Raw genomic sequence first — 21,460 nt, 5'->3', positions numbered from 1 at the left:
AACGGTCACGGTTAAAAGTGAACACTTCATTTAAATCTCAGCTCCAGCTTCCAATCTTGACCTCTCTAGAGGTCCTCCCACCCCCAACAATTTTTTTATCTCACAGAGTTATCTTTTTTTTCTAAACCTCTCTAGCAGTGGGATGACCTAAATCAGTGGTTCTCAACCTCAGTCCTCAAGTACCCCCAACAGGCCATGTTTTGAGTTTTTTCTTTATCTTGCACAGGTGCTTTAAATCAGAGTCAATAGCATGGTATTTTGGACAGCTATTTTATCTAAAAGAAATTCCCAAAACATGGCCTATTGGGGATACTTGAGGACTGAGGTTGAGAACCACTGACCAAAATGATGCAGAGAGTGGTGCTGAGTTCATGAAACCCTGGACTTATAGTATTATCTCAGTCTTCTGGGTTGAATGATGCTTGGACAGCACCAGAGAGAAGGTAAGAAATGCAACCAGACCTCCATTTAATTTTATAACCCATTCACACTCATGCCTTTTAATGCACACATGTGCATAGCTCCCAACTGATTTGGAAGGACTGTCCCTGATTTCGAACAAAGTCCCTCTGTCCCTCTTTCCTCCTCATTTGTCCCTTATTTTGTTCTGATTTGTATAGTTGTGTATAAAATGCACTATTTACCTACGTGTCATGTCTTTCAAAAAAGTGTTTCTCAGTGATAAACCTTTCATCCAATTTCTAAATTGCTGCATTTCTAAAATTCTAACGACAGTATAAAGGAATAGTAGTGGCAAAAAAAAGCACTTGTGGGAATAACAAATCTTCATTTTTTGTATAATTCTCCTTTCAAGGGGGCGTGACAGGTGGTGTGCCCTATGCCTACATACTTTTTCTAATTGGTGTCCCTCATTCCCATCTCAAATAATTTGGTGGTATGCATGTGCAGAGATGTTTCATTGTTTTTAATGGTGCTAGTTCACTGGGCAAGCAGGACCATGTCTTTTATACCAATGGATATGAATTTTAATGACTTTGGATAGGAATGGCAATGTACAACAAAACATCATGAAATGCAAAAAAAATATCAAAACTCAGCAAAAGTATGAATCCAAATTTAAACACCTCCTTGGGCCCTAATTAAAAAACAAAATGTCTGGAGTTAGGCTTTAATTTACTAAGAAAAGTAAATACTGTATTAGCTACTCTTTTAGTAATACATGAATTAACGTCTATAGTGTTTCTTGTCAAACAGTTAAACTAGTTTGAAACCGATCCCATGGGGAATGGGTCCATCTGGCAAAGTCACAACAATGTAGATGATGAGGCGTTTCCATTGATTTTGACAAGCTAATCTCAAGTCAAGCGTGGTGGGGCATGCACCAATGTGGAGCATTGGTGGTTCAGTGGTAGAATTCTCGCCTGCCACACGGGAGGCCTGGGTTCGTCACTCTTTGTGTTGATAGCCCCCCAGGTACCTTTCAAGTCCGGTGGAATGCTTCAAGGCACAAGGGGCCAGATCCTCAGAGCGAGGAAGCCGATGTATCTACTGATACGCCGGCGTACTTTCAAATTACCCGCCTCATATCTTTAGTTTGAATCCTCAAACCAAGATACGACAGCATCTGGGTAAGATCCGACAGGCGTACGGCTCCCTACGCCTTCGGATCTAAGATGCAATACTTCGGCGTCCGCTGGGTGGCGTTCACGTCGTTTTCCGCGTCGGGTAAGCAAATTAGCTATTTCCGACGATCCACGAATGTACGAGCGGCCGGCGCATTCCTTTATGTCGTCTCTAGACGTTTTTTTCCAGAGTATAGTTAAAGCTGGTATTTTACAGCTTATAGTTAGACTTGCCATGTTAAGTATGGCCGTCGTTCCTGCGTCGAAATTCGATTTTTTTTTTTTTTTGCGTAAGTCATCCGTGAATCGTAATGTACGTAAGTCCCGTCTAAGTTAAAATAAATGACGTCCCACCTTCTCCTGATGTCCTGGTGTCTAGCAGACAGAGCAGGTTGTGGATTTAGCAAAACTGCATCTATTACGCATAAGAGGGCAGGGATCATCCACTGCACCAACAAGCTCATACAAAGGGGATTAGCTCAAGTGGTAGAGCACTTGCTTAGCATGCAAGAGGTAGCGGGATCAATCCCCGCATTCTCCAAACATTCATGAGTAAGCATCACATGATGTGAAACATGTCAGCCACCCTTTTCCTGTTGTTCACTTCATTTTGACTGCATAGTTTTGGTTATTTTTTGGGATTTCATTTGTACAATAAAGACATCGTTTTAAGGAGTGTGGCAATCCAGGATCTTCTTCTATCCAATGCACATGTGCATACCCAGCACCCTTTTGGTTTAATGGGACGGAAGTAAAGCCAAGGGATCAGCAGTTTTTAGAGCGGTATCATCTCTCATTATTGATGCAGCCTTGTAAAGTTAATAAAAGGTTACTAAAAGGTTTACTTTAAACAAAATGAATCTGCATCTGAGCACCACAAACTGAAAACACCATTTCATTAATTGTTAATATCTAAAGCAAATTCAACAATTCATCCATGTCTCCATGCTTTATTTTGTTTTTATTTTAAAAAACATTCGCCCTTACATTTCTAGCTGTATCTTGAGTAAGGGCATGTAGGCAGGTGTATTCTATTTTCTCCATTGTAGGTGTGCTCTTCCGCTGTGGCACTGCAGTTGGAGAGGAAGTCAAGAGGAACATTGCTCTTCTATGGTTTTCTGGGTCACTGGAGAAGCTATCAAATTGGATGCTGCCATCCTATGTAAATCTTGCATCTATCATGGGTCAAGCAGAGCATATTTAGGCCCTGGCACCCAGGCTTGGCACAAATTTTGCAAGTGGGTAAAGTAGGGACAGGTATCCCACCTGGTAGGGTCAAAACTAGATACAGGGAAAGGTTCCTGATGAGGAGGGAAAGTGTAGAGTTTGCAACTCCTGTGGACATCTTGCCACTTGGACATCTCATTCATCTCAAGTGGCAAGATGTCCAGGCTGTACTTTGCCCCTCCAACAGCTGAAAGCAGCTGTCTACACGCTGTTGGACCTGTTGGAGTGTTTCTGGTTATGTTGTCTTTCCACTACATTTATTGTAAAGTGTCTTTGCCTTACTTCAACACAAGTTCTTTCAGTACACTTGGATTGTGTGTGTTGTTGCCGCCACACTGCACTGCACCCCAACTACAGGCAGATGATTCATGTAGCATTTGCTCAATTTATTCCACCTGCCCTTATCTCAGAAATGCAAGCAGGAGGGTCTGCTTAGCTGAGAAAGCCCCTCCTTCCTACCTCCATATTAAGGAAAAAAAAATGCCCATAAAGTCTCATGTGATGTATGACAACATTTTGGCCTAGGCCAGAAACCAAGAAGCAACCAAAAAAAAGAAAAACATTTTAAAACATGATATACATTCCTATCTATATACCAACACTAGCAGCATAAGGATTAGTATAGTCAATGATTATCGAGAGTTTATTTCCACTTTAATTATGTTCCCTTGGCCATTCTCAAAGCAAATGCTTTCTCTCAAGAGTGTTTAAGTGTTATATAAATTCTCTAAAATTACTGCTCATCTCTCATTGATGAACTTTTCACAGTATTAATCTTATTCTACTGGGTGTTACCGTCTTTGTAATTACTTAGGCTGATTTTAAGCTCCTGCCGTTGATATCTCATTCAGACTGATGGAAAGACTGTAAAGGTCTGATTTTTTTTTCTTCAAGTAGTATTGCTTATTGTTTGCCTTTTCAAAATGTTTGCAGTCAACAAACTTACCAATAGCTTTTCTTGAAGAGAACAATACTGTTTAAGGTTAGAAGTGTGACAAAAGTGGAATTTACTATATAAAAATTAGAATGTTTGGCATCATGCCTCGCTGTATACAGTATTTATAGCCTTCTTTTTTTTGGAAATTTGTTACAAAGTTTCTTACTTAACAATCCTGACAGAATCATCAGCCTGACAGTGCTAAGCTACTGCTCTGTAATTATCGGCAGCGTTGTCAGATTTTTAAGCTATCTCCTTCAGTTGGCTGTTGGCTTCCTATCAGGTCTGACCAGTGGAGGCCTTCCCAGAAGAGTTGAAACTGTTATAGCTGCAAAAGGCTGGCCATCTCAATATTGAACCCTACAGACTAAGACTGGGATACCATTAAAGTTCCTATGTGTGTAAAGGCAATGTGTGTATATAGTGTATATTATTAAAGACTATAAACATACAGCCATGCAGATACAGTAAAGCTGACTATATATCATGTAGCACATTGATACATATTTTACTAATTGAAGAATAGCATGCTAATATCACAAATGTAAATGGCATCCACCTCAATGCCTTTACATGAATATTTTCAGATAGTGGGTAATACATCAACAGTACAGGAGGTTGCTTTTTCTGATTTATGGTCAACTCACATCTTGATTTCACCTCTTTCATTTCACATTATTAATTTGGATTTTAACCTACCTGGCGGTATGATTCTTTCAGATTTTTGGTGCTGAAAGCGGTGCAATGTTTTGCATGGAAATTTGGCATTTTATATTGTAGGCCTGTAATTCTTAGAAATAACTCACTTAAATCTGTCCAAATAAGAGTCTAGTAGACATTCCGGGTATGATAAAGTTTAAAACACAAAATCATAAATTATAATATAATAAATAACTTTAAATAATTATAACAAATAATAATATAAATAATAATAAAAATTATTACTTTCAGTGTTTGATGACGAATTTCCCCACAAATCACTATTGCTCAATTCTGTGATTCTAATTTATTATCGCTGTTTTCTAGCTGGTCTAAAACCACTTTTGACATACAGGGACACTTTTTGGTTGCTATGGACAATCTACAGTTTCCAGGCAGAAAGAAGAGTCTTTATTATATAAAAGTGCATGCAGGTCACTGGTGTAACAGGCGCCGTTCGGGCCGCCTGTTCTTTCCTATAGCAGGTGCTTTCAGCGCCATAATGCGTTCCACGCTGGAATGCATACGGCGCCCACGCGATGACGTCATGGCCCGGCACCGCCTGCGTTCCAGCCTGGAACGCGGAAGTGTGCCGTATTATCGGCGCTTTTCGTTTGATTCACTGCAGATGCAATGCACCTGCCTCCTTGCCTATAAAGGCATTCATTTTACAAGTATACCTTGTTCTATTATTGTCAGCCGTAGCTCGGCCTAGGCTACAGACATGGATGCCTTACTGCCCATGCCGGAACAACGCTCCAGCCGCAACTACTACTTTGGACACCATCTACAGCTGCTGTAACTTCGAGCCATTGCTGGGGACAACTACACCTCAGGATTTCTGGGGCCAGATTCACAAAGGAGATACGACGGAGTATCTCAGATACTTCGTCATATCTCTCAGAGTATCTATGCGACTGATTCATAGAATCAGTTACGCATAGATAGCCAGAAGATCCGACAGGTGTAATGGACTTACACTGTTGGATCTTAGGATGCAATAGCGCGGCCGCCGCTGGGGGGAGTTTGCGTCGTAAACCAGAGTCGGGTATGCAAATTAGGAGTTACGGCGATCCACAAAGATTTTTCCCGTCGATAAGGTCGTCGCAAGTGTTAGATTTCCGTCGCAAAGATAGTGCACCTTTAACATGGTGGAAAATTACTCCACCATGTTAACCACTTACCCCCCGGACCATATTGCTGCCCAAAGACCAGAGTACTTTTTGCGATTCGGGACTGCGTCGCTTTAACAGACAATTGCGCGGTCGTGCGACGTGGCTCCCAAACAAAATTGGCGTCCTTTTTTTCCCACAAATAGAGCTTTCTTTTGGTGGTATTTGATCACCTCTGCGGTTTTTATTTTTTGCGCTATAAACAAAAATAGAACGACAATTTTGAAAAAAATGAATATTTTTTACTTTTTGCTGTAATAAATATCCCCCAAAAATATATAAAAAAACATTTTTTTTCCTCAGTTTAGGCCGATACGTATTCTTCTACATATTTTTCGTAAAAAAAAATCGCAATAAGCGTTTATTGATTGGTTTGCGCAAAAGTTATAGCGTTTACAAAATAGGGGGTATTTTTATGGCATTTTTATTAATATTTTTTTTACTAGTAATGGCGGCGATCAGCGATTTTTTTTTTTGGTATTGCGACATTATGGCGGACACTTCGGACATTTTTGACACATTTTTGGGACCATTGGCATTTTTATAGCGATCAGTGCTATAAAAATGCATTAGATTACTATAAAAATGCCACTGGCAGTGAAGGGGTTAACACTAGGGGGCGGGGAAGGGGTTAAGTATGCCTGGGTGTGTTCTTACTGTGGGGGGGGGGGGGGGGCCTCACTAGGGGAAACACTGATCCTCGGTTCATACAGTGTATGAACCGAAGAAAAGCATTTCCCCTGCTGACAGGAACGAGAGCTGTGTGTTTACACACACAGCTCCCGTTCCCCGCTCTGTACCGAGCGATCGCGTGTGCCCGGCGGCGATCGCGCCCGCCGGGCACACGCACGGGAGTCGGGGGCGAGCGGGGGGCGCGTGCGCGCGCCTCCGGCGGCGCGCGTGCGCCCCTAGTGGCGGCTAAAGGGTAGGACGTCATAATACGTGATCTCGCCTAGGAGAGCCACCTTGTGGACGTATTATGACGGTGCGGCGACGGCAAGTAGTTAAAGTATGCCTGTCTTTCCCGCGTCGCTTTTGAATTATTTTTTAATTTTTTATTTTTCCCGGCGTAAGTGCTTTGTTGATGTCGCGATTCTCAAAACGTTGGCGGGTCGTAATTTCGCGCAAAGCACGTCGGGAAATTTGCTATGGGAGCATGCGCAGTACGTCCGGCGCGGGAGCGCGCCTAATTTAAATGGTACCCGCCCCATTTGAATTGGGTCGCCTTGCGCCGGACGTGTTTATGATACACCGCCGCAAATTTCCAGGTAAGTGCTTTGTGGATCGAGCACTAAATCAGAAAACTTGCGGCGGTGTAACGTAAACGTGTTACGTTACGCTGCGCCCAAGCTACGTGAATCTGGCCCCTAGTACCTATTCTCAAGCCTTCAAAATGGACAAGTTACATTTCTGTTACCTATAATGCTTTAGCAATACCTGCTACATATATACCAGCTATACAATTGCTGTTGCCTATTATATCTTCTACTGCTCAACCTAGGATACTGTTGTGTATAGGACTGTCTGCTAAGGAACATGTTAAAGGCACATCTGTACTCTGTACTGAGCTATATTGCCTCTCATATGCAATCAATACTTACAACTACAATTACTATATGTACTCTCAAAGTACCTGAGCTATATTGCCTCTCATATGCAATCAATATTTGTTACTACTAATACTATATGTACTCTCAAAGTACCCAAACTATATTGCCTCTCATACGCAATTAATATTTGTTACTACAAATACAATTCACTATGTGCTTGACAGATGTATAAAATACTTGTAGGCCTTGATCTAATTGTTGAACATGTTCGCTCTAACTTTTCTATGCTAGGGGTTGATGCTATTTCATAGCATCTCCCCTAGTGGCCTAAATACATCTCTACATGTTAAGGTTGATATGATGTAGAGAACCCCCAAACTCCTGTTACTAGGAGTGACGCCTGGGGTCCCTTACTGATAATCACCTGCATGTAGTGGTGTATCTGTAAGATTACAGTATTTTTGAATTTGGCGCCAATCTCCGCCCCCGTGCATCGTAGCGTCGCAGGGAACGGATCTCGGCAGCACACGGTCACTGTGTGATTCGAGCTTGTTCACACAGTGGGGAGACATCGCAGGATGCAGGGGACAAGGTAAGTAAACTCCGGATGGATACTGCGATGCGATCCTGAATCTCGCTCGGGGATACCACTAATGGTACTGGATTTCCACCCCGAGCCAGAATCGGGATTACCGCCAGGGAGGTTAACGTTGTTTCCTTTTTTTTTCATTTAGACACAAAAGTGCAAAAAATATGGTAATTTTTTAATAGTGCACTCATGATCATTCTGCTGCAAAGGGCATGCCTTCTTAAAGCACAATAGTGCACTCATTAATAGTGCACTCATGATCATTCTGCTGCAAAGGGCATGCCTTCTTACAGCACAATGGATTAGCAGTCCATCATCTCAACTGCTCAGCCACCTGCTCTTTAGAAGTAGTTTAACCACCTCAAGTCTGGACACTTTCACCCCGTTTCAGTCCAGGCCATTTTTCAGCTTTTTACTCACTCATGCAGCGCTGTACCCAAATTACATTTTTATCATTGTTTTTAGACAATTATCGCTTTCTTTTGGTGGTATTTAATCAACACTGTGTTTTTTACTTTTTGATACATAAACAAAAAAAAAACTAAACATTATGAAACAAAAAACATGCTTTTCTTAATTTATGGTTTAAAATTTTGCGAAAAAATTCTCTTTTTTCATAAATTTAGGCCAAAATATATTCTGCTACATTTCTTTGGTTAAAATACCCCAAATCAGTGTATATTATTTAGTCTGTGGGAAAGTTATAGCGTGTGCAAACTATGGTGTATATGTGAGGGTTCTTCAAAAAGTTTCAACAGTTCTTTTATACATTTTGCAGCCATTTTCACCACAGCGTGGTGACAACTCTTATACTAAACTGCAAAGTCAGCCGGCTTGCCAGGCAGACTAGTCACATGTTACTCCCAGACATGACTAGTTACTACTCCTACTGCCCTCACCGTTTCCAACAAAAATAATAAATTGCAGAAACTTTTTGAAGACCCCTCATACATTTGAAAATTGATCATTCCCGATGTACTGACTGCTTATCTCATTTCCTAAGGCCCTAAGATGTCAGAGCAGCACAAATGCCCCCAAATGATCCCTTTATGGAAAGTAGACCGTCCAAGGTATTTATTAGTAAGAGGCATGGTGCGTTTTTTGAAGTCATGATTTGTTGTAACAATTTATGGAAAATTAAAGAAATCAGTTGTCATTTTAACAAACTATTTCTCATGCACAGCATGACATACTTACAATTTCACCCAAAAACACATTCCACTATGCCTCCTGAGTATGGTGATACCAAATATGTCAGACTTTTTCCACAACCTAGATGAATAGAGGGGCCCACAATCCAAGGAGCACCTTCAGGTATTCCAGGGACATAAATTACCCACCTAATTTCCTAACTACCTATCACATTTCTGGAGGCATTTTGTGTGTGAGTGGGTAGTGTCACCCACCTGTTAGAGACAGTGATTAGTGGCAGGGCGAGTAGAGAAAGAGCAGGGACATGCCATCCTTCCTGGAAACCTCCCTGTTTGGCTACAGACAGGCCGGGCTGCATTTTGCCCCTCGAGACAGACACTGTCAGCACATCCGAGACCTACCCTGCTACACATCGCTGTTGCATCCTGTGAGTGTTCCTGGTCAGATGCCTTTCCACACTTTGTTGTGAATTACAGACAGTTAACCTTAATTCAGTTCTGTTTCCCGCAACTGGAGTCTGGGTGTTCACTGCTGCCGCACCACACTGCACCTCCCTACAAGCATGCACAAGCAGTGGATGCGGGAAAAAGTGCGGATACGTCAACCTGCATAAGTGTAGCTCCTGTCTTGCCATTTAAAATACAGTGGGCGGACGGGAAGCAGTTTGTGGGTAGGGTCTACTGTGCCCATGCACGTGGGGAAAAACTTGACCCGAAGGCGTGCTCACCAATGCCAGGGACCAGGCGGAGGATGCGGTCATAAGAAGAATCAAGAAGAATCAAATATTAAGGCAGCCCTTGACTCAGATAGGGGAAGTGTAGGTGTATATTCAACCACTTGTTCACAGAGTTGGAAATGAGTAAGAAGGGGCTAATCACTAAATAGAGGGGGGAACTGGGAGGATGGGGCCATGTAATATCTTTATTCTGGGAGAGGAGCAGCAACTCAAACTCATCCTCCCTTTAGCCAAATAGGTTAACTTCAGGTGTATATACAGTATGAAGAGGTGCACTTAGCCAAAGGAATGAGAATTAGTGGGACGAAGCTTCAGTTCCATCCACAGATATAAAACAAAGGATAATTGTATTTTTTTATTTCAATAAAAGAACATTAGAAGACAAAAATAAGAAATGGGTCAATAGATTTTCACTTGGCATATACAGTATATGACTTAAATGTGTGGTTTGTCCAGAGCCCTCTTTTGATAACTAACACGGGGGAACTGATTTACTAACTGAGAGGATGTGGTCATGTAATATCTCCATTCTGTGAAAAGAACAACAACTCTAGCTCTTCCTCCCTTTATCCCAGTAGAAGATGTAAATAACAATGGGTGCACTTAGCCAAAGAGGATGGGAATTAGTGGAAATAGACTTCAGTTCCATCTACAGATATAAAAAACATTTGAATTTTTTCCTCTTTATTTCAATTTAAGAACATTAGAAAATAAAAGTAAGAAATGGGCCTATAGATTTTCACTTGGCATATATATGACTTAAATTTGTGGTTTCTCCAGAGTCCTCTTTTGATAACTAACATGGACATGAACAACAAGACTATTGCAACAGAATTTATATTGATGGGATTCTCCAATGATCTGACCATAAATCTAATTTTGTTTGTGTTGTTTTTCTGGATTTATTGTGTAATTATTATTGGAAATTGTCTCATAATGATCGTGGTTAATATTTGTCCCCATCTGCATAGTCCAATGTATTTCTTACTGAGCAATTTGTCCTTTATTGATGTATGTTATTCATCATCTGCTCTACCCAGGCTCCTAGTGGATCTTCTTTCTACTTGTAAGAAAATTTCCCTGGCTGCTTGTCTCACACAAATTCATATGTTACTGCTAATGGGAGCCACAGAGTACCAACTGCTTGCACTCATGGCTTATGATCGGTACCTTGCCATCTGCCACCCACTTCACTACCCAACTCTTATGAGATGGAGCGTCTGTTATCGACTAACCAGCCTTGTGTGGATAATTAGTTTTATAGTTATTATAGTTCCATCTGTAGTCATGCCTGAAACTTTGTGCCATCCAAATCCGATTAACCACTTTATGTGTGAGGCTCTAGAAGTATTACAATTGTCATGTGACAAGAACTATGCTAAAGACCTTTCAATATTTTTTCTCAGTTTCATTACTATTCTCTTACCGTTCCTATTTATTATTGCCTCATATATTTGTATTTTATCCTCTATATTAAAGGTTCATTCTGGAAAATCTAAAGCTTTCTCTACATGCACCTCTCACATAACTGTGGTGGTTTTAATATATGGAAGTGGAATGATCACGTACTTAGGGTCATTATCCCACCATTCACCAAACCAAGGGAAATATGTTTCTTTGTTTTATGTAGTTGCACCCTCAATGTTCAATCCTCTAATTTATAGCTTAAATAACAAAGAAGTAAAAATGGCTCTTCGGAAAACCTTTAACAAGTTGCTGATCATATAATAACCAATTCCTGCACCTAAGACATATGCCCTCAGGAACAAATAGTTATGCCAGGATCATGGTCACAGCTGCAATCATGATCCTGGTATCAAAACTTGCAGCCAGCGATGAGTTACTTTATAAGTGATCCGAACAACTCTACAACTGCCTAATCACTCCTCCCGCTGCCATTCCATGGTTCTCCTGTTCCACTGGGGAGCCCAGGACTGATGCACACTGTAGTGCCGGATTCCAACATAGAAGGGGTAGGAATGTCCATTCCAAGTTGGCATTGTCAAGGATTTAGTCGCTCCTGGTTTCAGTGTTTATTTACTAGCCGTTTTAAGCTAGCAATACAACCGATACAACCAATCTGGATTTGATCAGTTGCTTTTTAAGGGCAGAGGAGAGATTAGTGGTCTCACCCACATATGTAAACAGTGATTGCACTACACATGTGAGATATAATTGTAAACATCAGAGTGAGAACAAAAATTCTAGTGCTAGAACTCTTTTTTAACTCCAAACTGGTAATCTGTAAAGGCTTGTAAAGCATTGCCTTTGGAGATTTTTAGGTACCATAGTTTGTTACCATTTCACAGGCGTTTTAAATCTTAACATGTTTAGTATCTATTAATTTGATGCAACATAATCATTTTTATTGTACTAAAAATTGGGTATTATATTGTGTTTGTGTGTGCTAAAATGCATTTAAGGGTAGTTTGCCCAAAAAGTTGGGTTTGACAAATGGCTGTGCAAATATCATGTAACATAAAAAATTGCAACAACCACCATTTTATTCTCCAGGACCTCTGTTTTAGAAAACATATAGGCCCGGATTCACATACATCGGCGCATATTTATGCCGCCGTAGCATATCTCATATATGCTACGCTGACGTAGCGCAGAGAGGCAAGCACTGGATTCACAAAGCCAGTGCTGCCAAATCTGCGCTGGGTTTCCTATGCATAAGTTGTCGTAAGTGGAAGTGGGCGTGAGCCATGCAAATGAGGCTTGACCCCATGCAAATGATGGGCCAAGCGCCATAAAGATACGAATAACGAACGGCGCATGCGCCGTCCCGTGGATGCATCCCAGAATCACGTCGGAACAAATGCCTAAGATACGACAGATCACTGCCTACGGCGTGAACGTAACCTATGTCCAGCCATATTCCCCTACAATGTGAACGACGTAAAATACGTCGGCTTGAGTTCCCTTGTCCATACCTTTGCATGGGTTGCGCCTCATATATGGGGAATAACTTTACGCCGGACATATGACTTACGCAAACCGCGTATATTATGTGCCGGGCGCAAGTACGTTTGTGAATCGGCGTATCTCCCTCATTTGCATATGTGCATAGAAAATCAATGGGAGCGGCAAATGCGCCCAGCATAAATATGCGCCCACGATACGACGGTGTAGGCAAGTTACGTCGGTCGTAGGAAGCCTATTTTTAGGCGTATCTCAGTTTATGGGCACAGCGCATAGATACGACGGCGCATATTTGCACTTACGCGGCATATCTCGAGATACGTCGGCGTAAGTACTTTGTGAATCCAGGCCATAATGTTTGGAAGTTCTAAGTAATTTTCTAGCAAAAAATGCTGATTTAACATGTATGTAAAAAAGTCAGAATTGCCCTGGACAGCAAGTGGTTAAAATGCACTTAGTGTTACTGTATGTGCATGCATATCAAGTAATGCGTAACTGTCACACTTCTACATATTTATTATCTTTCACGGAGATCACAGTACTCCTCCTGACAATATATTCCTTAGCATTTCACTCCATGACAGCACCAACTTTGCTCAGGGCATCATCCAGGGTCCCTGTCAACGTCTTGGATAAAAATATTGTAAATCCTGGTGCTTGTGCATTGCTAGGTCTACAAATGATATGGGGCTAGAGCCCACAGCAGCGAAGTAAAGAGTCATACGCTTGGGCGGGCGTATATATTTACATATCTGAGTGTGGATCCCCCTTACATCAGGGTTCCCAGAGAGCCCCCCTTACATCAGACTCCCCAGAGAGCCCCTTCTTTACTTTAGGGTCCCGAGAGAGTCTCCCCCTTACATCACGGTCCCCAGATAGCCTCCCCTTATATCAGGGTCCCCAGAGAGCCTCCCTCTTACATCAGGGTCCCCAGAGAGCCTCCTCCTTACATCACAGTCTCCAGAGAGCATTCCCCTTACATCAGGGTCCCCAGAGAGCCCCCCTTACATCAGGGTCCCCAGAGAGCCTCCCTCTTACATCAGGGTCCCCAGAGAGCCTCCCCCTTACATCAGGGTCTCCCAGAGAGCCTTCCCTTTTACATCAGGTTCTACAGAGAGCCTTCCCTTTTACATCAGGGTCCCCAGAGAGCCTCCCCCTTACATCAGGGTCCCCAGAGAGCCTCCCCCATACATAAGGGTCCCAAGAGAGCCTCCTCCTTATAGTCTCCCCCTTACATCAGGGTTCCCAGAAAGCCTCCCCCTTACATCAGGGTCCCCAGAGAGCCTCCCCTTACATCAGGATCCCCAGAGAGCCTCCTCCTTACATCAGGGTCCCCAGAGAGCCTCCCCCTTACATCAGGGTCTCCCAGAGAGCCTTCCCCTTTACATCAGGTTCTACAGAGAGCCTTCCCTTTTACATCAGGGTCCCCAGAGAGCCTCCCCCTTACATCAGGGTCTCTAGAGAGCCTTGCCCTTACATCAGGGTCCCCAGAGAGCCTCCTCCTTACATCAGAATCCCCAGAGAGCTTCCCCCATACATCAGGGTCCCAAGAGAGCCTCCTCCTTATAGTCTCCCCCTTACATCAGGGTTCCCAGATAGCCTCCCCCTTACATCAGGGTCCCCAGAGAGCCTCCCCCTTACATCAGAGTCCCTAGAGAGCCTCCCCCTTACATCAGGGTCCCCAGAGAGCCTCCTCCTTACATCAGAGTCCCCAGAGAGCCCCCCCTTACATCAGGGTCCCCAGAGAGCCCCCCCCTTATACCAGGGTCCCCAGAGAGCATCCACCTTACATCAGGGAGAGAGAGAGGGGGTGGCTGAAAAGGGGTGAAAGAGAGAGGGGGAAACTGGGGGGTAATAGAGAGGGGGTAAATGAGAGACCCCCCTAGCCCTGCCTGCAGTCCCTACTGTCCCAGCCCCTATCTGTGTGGGTAGGCATGCATCATCTACCTACCTGTCCAGGGCTAGCCTGTCTTCTTCCTGTTCTAGTCACAGTAAGCTGGGAGAGTAGGTTGGAGGAGTGAAGGCTCTGGAAGGCGCTGGGGATGCTGCTCAGGATGGCGGTGTCCACTCTTTCTCTCTCACCCTCCTGTGCTCTTCCAAGCATATACACTGACAGGTCTGAAGGAGAACTGCATGGCATCAACGATCTGCTGATCGCTGGTGCAATGCTTTTCAGGTTCCTGCAAAAAAAAAAATGCACATTTTTGTACCTGCATTTATTCTTTATTTTATTTTTTTTAAGGTGAACTTATCCTTTAAGAAGCAAGAAAAAATACAACACAAAACACCACTAGAATGCTCCACTGGATTCATACAGCAGCATACATCCATTTGCTGCCATTGTGATAGTAGTAGTGAATGTGTGGCTATCATGCTATTTTTCCATTATATGTTTATGAGAACTGGACTCAGCTAGTCCTCAGGCAGGCTATTGGGGCAGATCTTCTTGTAAATTCTTGTAGGCAGCCATAACAACTTCTTCTCGGAAACATCTAAAATGTTACTGCATAAGTAGAAATACACTTGAATTGCTGCATTTTTGGCTTCATCTGAAATGGTGGGGGTAGACTGGTCATTTCATCAGGGATCCAGCAGAATGGGCACCCAATATCAGATCCTCTTTTGAATACCCAAATATTGGGGTACCTGAGTGTAAAATACTCCATTCACCAAAAGTACTTAGCAAGCAATAGACCCTAAGTCCTCCATGTCCCTAACAATGTCACCTTACCCACATATACGGTAATGCACGGGGGACTTTTTAAAAAGCATGGTGTGTTATTTACTATTTATATTTACCGTTTGTAAAATAGTAGGGGTATTATGCACCACTTTACACATTCACATTGGGGCAGTATCTTATTTTTAAAGAGTGTTTTCAGCCCCTTGCCCAAAAAAACTCATTGACCACCAGGCCATGGAAAGAAGTTCTTGTTATCATCAACATGAGTATAAAGTGCTTTGCCAGTGGGGTCCCCTGCTGGAAAGGTCCCCCTCCCCCTTTTCCTGGCCTACAATGGATAAAGTTCTGCATTTTTGTTTTTTTGTGGGGGTTTCCTCAAAAAAATCTTATCAGACTTGAAGTTGCAGTCAGTTGCATGATGTTGGGGATATCAACACCGGAGTGGCATTGCTGGAGCGCAGGATACATCCCCTAGCTGCCAGGGGTTAACTACTCCAGTAAGGATGGGGGCAAAGTTACAGCCAAGGATGGACAGATACTGATGTTAGGGGAGAGTTAGGATGATCTGTCACAAAGACAATTATTGTCAAACTGTATGTTGTTCACTTGTTGGTATTTAATCACCACAGTTTTTTTTTTGTTTTGCTAAATAAACAAATGAAGACCAAAAATTTTGAATAAAAAGAAACATTTTTCATAGTTCGTTATAAAATATTGAAAGGTACAGGTAATTTTTCTTCTTCACTGATGTGCGCTGACAAGGCAGCACTTATAGGCACTGCTAGACTGCACTGATGGGCACTGATAGGCTACAATGATGGGCACTGATGAGGTGGCACTAGTGTGCACTAATGAGGAGGCATATGCACGAATGGGCACTGATGGGGCACTAATAGAAGGTTCTGATAGGTGACACTGATGAGGAAACACTGTTTGGCACTGATTGACAGCGCTGATGGGCAATTATTGGCAGCACTGTTGGGCACTGTTGGGACTGCACTGAAAATCAGGACACTGATAATCAGTGCACTGATTACCAGTGTACATGTCACTTTTTAGAGAATCCGGTTATCGGCTATCTTCTCCTCTTCTCATACTGTTAGCATGAGGAAAGGAGTGCCAATAACTGGCTTTCCATTTACATCCGTGATTGAACACAGCTGATCACCTGGTAAAGAGCCGCTAGTTGGCTCTTTACCTCAATCTGTGAGTGTCCTCCGGACACTGTGATCACAGAGCGCGCCGCCCGTGATCACAGGAGGTCGTCATATGACGGGCTCCCAGAACTAGCTGCCCACGCTGCAGTCGTCATTGGGCTATAGCGCGGTCGGCAAGTGGTCAAAGTGCGGTATTCTTTCATTACCTGGGAAAGTGGATTCATAGCAGTAAAACACATTTGTTTGTATCTATTTTATTATTATTATAATTAACAGTATATCAATAATCCAATAATAATAACAATAATATTAATAACAATAGTTATTATTATAATTATTATTATAACTACTGTTATTTTTATTATTTAATACTAGATTGATGCTGGTCTAAATGTACAGAATATGAATACTGGGCTGACTCCTCCTGCCTGCTGAGTGCCCCCATAACAAGCTGTTTGCTCTGAGGACATTCATGTGGGCTTGCTCCCAAACCAGCTCAGTGTGTCCAAAGACACACAAAGCAACGCATCGCCCCACTCCCTGGTCCCTCCTCACTGCCTCTCATTTACAGCAGCAGAAGACAATGGCTCCCACTGCTGTGTCTGAGCCAATGAGGAGGGAGAGACGCGCTGCTCTTCGGGCGCAGCACTGGATGGTGACCAGGCTTAGGTAAGTATAAGAGGGGGGGTCTAAGGGGGAGCTGCATACTGAAGGTTTTTCATCTTTATGCAGAGAATGCATTAAGATATAAAACCTTCAGGCTTTAGAACCACTTTAACTAATTGCCCTTAACATCTTTTGCTTTAAATAGATTTAATTATGTCCCTTGTTTACAACAATTTGTTTTGTGCATTCTGTCTCATAGCAAAATCTCAAGAGCGTTTGAATATTATATAAATTCTCTAATACTATTGGTCATCTCTCATATGATGAATGGTGCTGAGCGGAGAAAATAATATTTTCACAAATTGAATCTTAATTATAAGAATTAAGTTACTTAACAATTAATATTCCTCTCTCTGTATGAAATTAATTTATAAGAATTACCGGTAATATTATTTAATAAATATTATTATTCTTTTTAACTGTATAAATCCTATTTGTAATAATTCCTATTATTAAATACTTTATATTTCTTTTTACTATATATATATATCTATTATATATAACATTTCTAAATGCTCCAATTTTCAGGGACATTAGGTTTTGAAGCTCTTGTCATTCACATGTTTCTCAGAACGATGGAAAGACTGAAAAGGTTTGAGGTTTTTCTTAGTGCTGTTTTACTTTTTGTTTGCCCAGTGAATATTTTTGTTGTCCAAAAATTTACCAATAACTCCTTTTTACAATTTAGTGCACCTTTTAAGTTTAAACAGCATTGTTCTTTAAATTTCATAAATTAAAATGTATATAAACCATACATTATTTTTAGTACGTTTGGCACCCTGCCTCACTAAATATAGTTTTATAAGCATTTTATTTTTGTGAATTTGTTACAAAGTTTTTTACCCAACCATCCTGTCGGAAATAGTAGGCCGACTGGGTTGCTTGTTTCGGTCTCCAAACTTTTTAAGCAAAGGGCCAGTTTACTGTCCTTTAGGCTTTGGAGGGGGGGGGGGGGTTGCGGACTATGACCTGTGGGATTAGAAAATGCCCCAGCATCAGTGCCCCATCGTTGGTTTTGGTTTTAATGAGAGTAAGAGTAATAGTGCTCTATTGTTGGTATCAATGAGGAGTGTCAGTAGGGTGAATGTTGCTCCATTGATGGTATTAGTAGGGGGAATGGTGCACCATTGAAAGTGTTAATAGGGGGAATGGTCTTGCATTGATAGTGTCAGTAGAAGGAATGGTACCCCATTGATGATGTCAGTAGGGTGAATAGTGCTCCATCATTGGTGTTAGTTGGTAAATTAGTACTTCAACGGCCAGATAAAGACAAGCAAAGGGCCACATTCGGCCCTTGGGCCGCAGTTTTGAGACTATTGGACTGAGGGATCAAAAAAAAAAATACTTACCCTATTCCTTGCTCCTTCCTGCAACTAGGTCAGTCACTGCATCCTTTTCACCCCTGTGTTCCCTCGCTCTCCACCGCTTGAACATGGGGAGCGCCACCTGCTGGAGGAGCGGAAGACCAGGTAAGTAAAACCATTTTTCCACTCTCCTAGATAAAATAAGCACTGCAAGTAAAAATATTCTGGTTGCCCAGAATTGGGCTTTACGTAAGCAAGTTGCATACAGTGTAGCTATTTAATTCCTCTGTTTCTGTTATCTTTTTCTTACTTTTACATTTCATCGCTGTTAATTTCTTTCAAATGAAACATAAACTGTCTCTTGGGTTACAAATATTTTTAACTTCTTTTGCAGCTCTGCCTCTTTTCTTCACCTTTTGACTGAAAACCAGATTGTATTAAGAGACAATAATGTTGGAAATAATTAGAAATTATATATATTAAAAATAATATTTTTTACTATTATTATTATTATTATTAGTTACCAATTTTATATTCTGGAAAGCTAATGTAGCACTACCCCCGAAGGAGCTGCTGGTTTGTTTTGGGCGGCATGTTACCTCTATTTCCTCGCCATCTAGGGTATCAGATGACAGTTGAGAAAAAGTCCAATGTCCACACTTTAGACTTATTTTTCTTTGATTTATTTGCTGAACTTGGTAAAGGAATAAAATAAGTAGTTGAAGAGGTAGAAGGGTAACAGGTAATAGGTTCAGGTGTACAACTTCTGTCCGGAAACACTCCTGCTTCCAGCAACACAGCTTTCGTCACCACTCTAGCCAGAATGGCCATTGCGCACTCAGATAGGCCTCTCTCACTAGCCTAGCAGCCGGGATGGCGCACGGAAATTGGCAAAGTCTCTGCCACAGACCCTCCCACAGATAGAGGCATGTTCGGTCCAAAATCCTCTCAACACAGGATTTAGCACCCGGATATCTCCCGATTAACTTCTTGTAAACTCAGAACTGACAGGCGACCATCATTCAGCCTTTCAGTAATGGTGCGTCCTTCGATGAAGTTCAAGGCCTCTTCTGAGATACCAGCCTTGTGCTCGGTGCTCTCCAAGACAGGTTCTTCATCAAGTGTCTTCCTCCCTCCAGGACGGACAGCACAAGACCCAGTCCAAACCCAGTCTGACTACCGGGCCTATTTATTAGATCACAACCCCAGACCAATGTGGTCCCGGAGCCAGGAACACATGAACAAGCACCCCCGGCCAGGAGGTGGGACGACAGACCAGCGATCGATGACCTCGGTCCAATAGCGTATGTCTCTTAAATACCCCTCCCCAGCATGCACAGCGGGACGATCAACCCCCACTGATTGGCTGCCAAAGGGGAGCACCCAAAACACCTTAACCTGACTGCTGCCACCCTTGGCCTTGGGTGGTAAGGGCGCCCCAGACAACAATAGTGGCCACTCACAGTACAGCCATGGCTGGAACAGAGGCCCAAAATCTGGAAAAAATCTTATGGTCTGAGTCAACTAAATCTCATACTACCCTCTAAATTTAAAGCAGCGCCAGCTAAAAAGTAGCAGGCCGCTACACAAAGATAGCACTTAAATGGATCTCCCACGTCCATACAATTTTTTTTTTTTAGGTAGTACAATGGTTAATAGCATACATAAAATGTACTCACTAATTTGCAATATAAACTTATATTCTGCTCGTAGCGCTGCTTCCATTTTAACTGTGAGCATTAGAAGCCCACAAGCAGCCACTTCCTTGTTGCGGTGAATGCTCAGCATTCACCGCTCGATCCCTCGCATGCGCACTCGTAACGGCAAACAGGGACGTCAACTTCTGTGTTACCATCACGCGATATTTGATAGCAATGCTCCGCGATGAATACTGGGAGCTATGACAGAAGCTCCCAGAGCACACTGCGTGGTACGGGAAGTGACGCTATACCCGCAGAATACCCGCAGTTGTGCAGACAGGAAACGAGCTGAAATATAAGGTACTGTTCAGATAAAAAAAACAAAAACATCGGTTTTAACATTTGTTACAGTCAGTAGTATGATTAAGCCAATGTCTAGAATAAGGTGGAGCTCCGCTTTAACTCTGGTTTGAAAAAAAAAAAATGATATTCAAGTCTGTATTCTTAACTCAAAAAAGTCCCTTATATTGGAAGGAAGAATGTAAAAGGTGACAGAAAAACACAAGAAGAAATGATTTCATGAAAAACTGTGGCAAATAATAAATAAATTGGTGGATCTGTATAGATTTTTTAGAGCTTAGTGTCACCAGTCAGAATAAATGTCAATGTAAATACATAGGCCCGGATTCACATACAGCGGCGCATATTTACTGGATTCACAAAGCCAGTGCTGCCAAATCTGTGCTGGGTTTCTTAGGCGTAATTCGTCGTAAGTGGAAGTGGGCGTGAGCCATGCTAATGAGGCGTGACCCCATGCAAATGATGGGTTGAGTCTCAGACAGATACACATAGTGAACGGCGCATGCGTCGTCCCGTGGACGCAACCCAATGCGCATGCTCAGAATCACGTCGGAACTACTCCTTAAGATACGACGAATCACTGCCTACAATGTTAACGTAATCTATACCTAGTCATATTCACGCCCTACATTAACTACGTAAAATACGTCGTCTTGTGTTCCCTGGTGCAGCCATTTGTATGGATGCTGCTGACTTAATTACACCTGCTTTATGGGGCACAACTTTACACCGGACGTAGGACTTTACGCACACTGCGTCGGACAGACGTACGTTCGTGAATCGGCGTATCTCCCTCATTTGCATATGTAAATAGAAAATCAACGGGTGCGCCAAATACAACCATCATAAAAATGTGCCCAAGATACACTGGCGTAGGCAAGTTACGTCGGTCGGATGAAGCCTTTTTTCTGGCGTATCTTGGTTTCAGAGTCCGGCGCATAGATACGACGGCGCATATTTACACTTACGCGGCGTATCTGTTGATAGGTGGGAGTAAGTGCTTTGTGAATCCGGGCCATAATATTAGTTTTTTTAGTCCCCTGACTGTGAAGTGCTTCAATGCCCATAGTACTGTTTTAA

At 42.4% G+C, this 21,460-nt stretch overlaps 1 non-coding gene across 1 annotated transcript; it reads left to right on the top strand.

Annotated features, from left to right (window-relative positions):
- The first annotated feature begins 2,051 nt into the window (after nt 1-2,051).
- TRNAA-AGC lies at nt 2,052-2,124 on the top strand. The gene has a single exon. It is a non-coding gene; the product is annotated as a tRNA-Ala (tRNA).
- Nucleotides 2,125-21,460: the final 19,336 nt, after the last annotated feature.

Source organism: Rana temporaria, chromosome 4 (assembly GCF_905171775.1).
Source record: "Rana temporaria chromosome 4, aRanTem1.1, whole genome shotgun sequence".
In the NCBI taxonomy this organism is placed as follows: Eukaryota; Metazoa; Chordata; class Amphibia; order Anura; family Ranidae; genus Rana; species Rana temporaria.
This window is presented reverse-complemented; position numbering and strand designations above follow the sequence as displayed.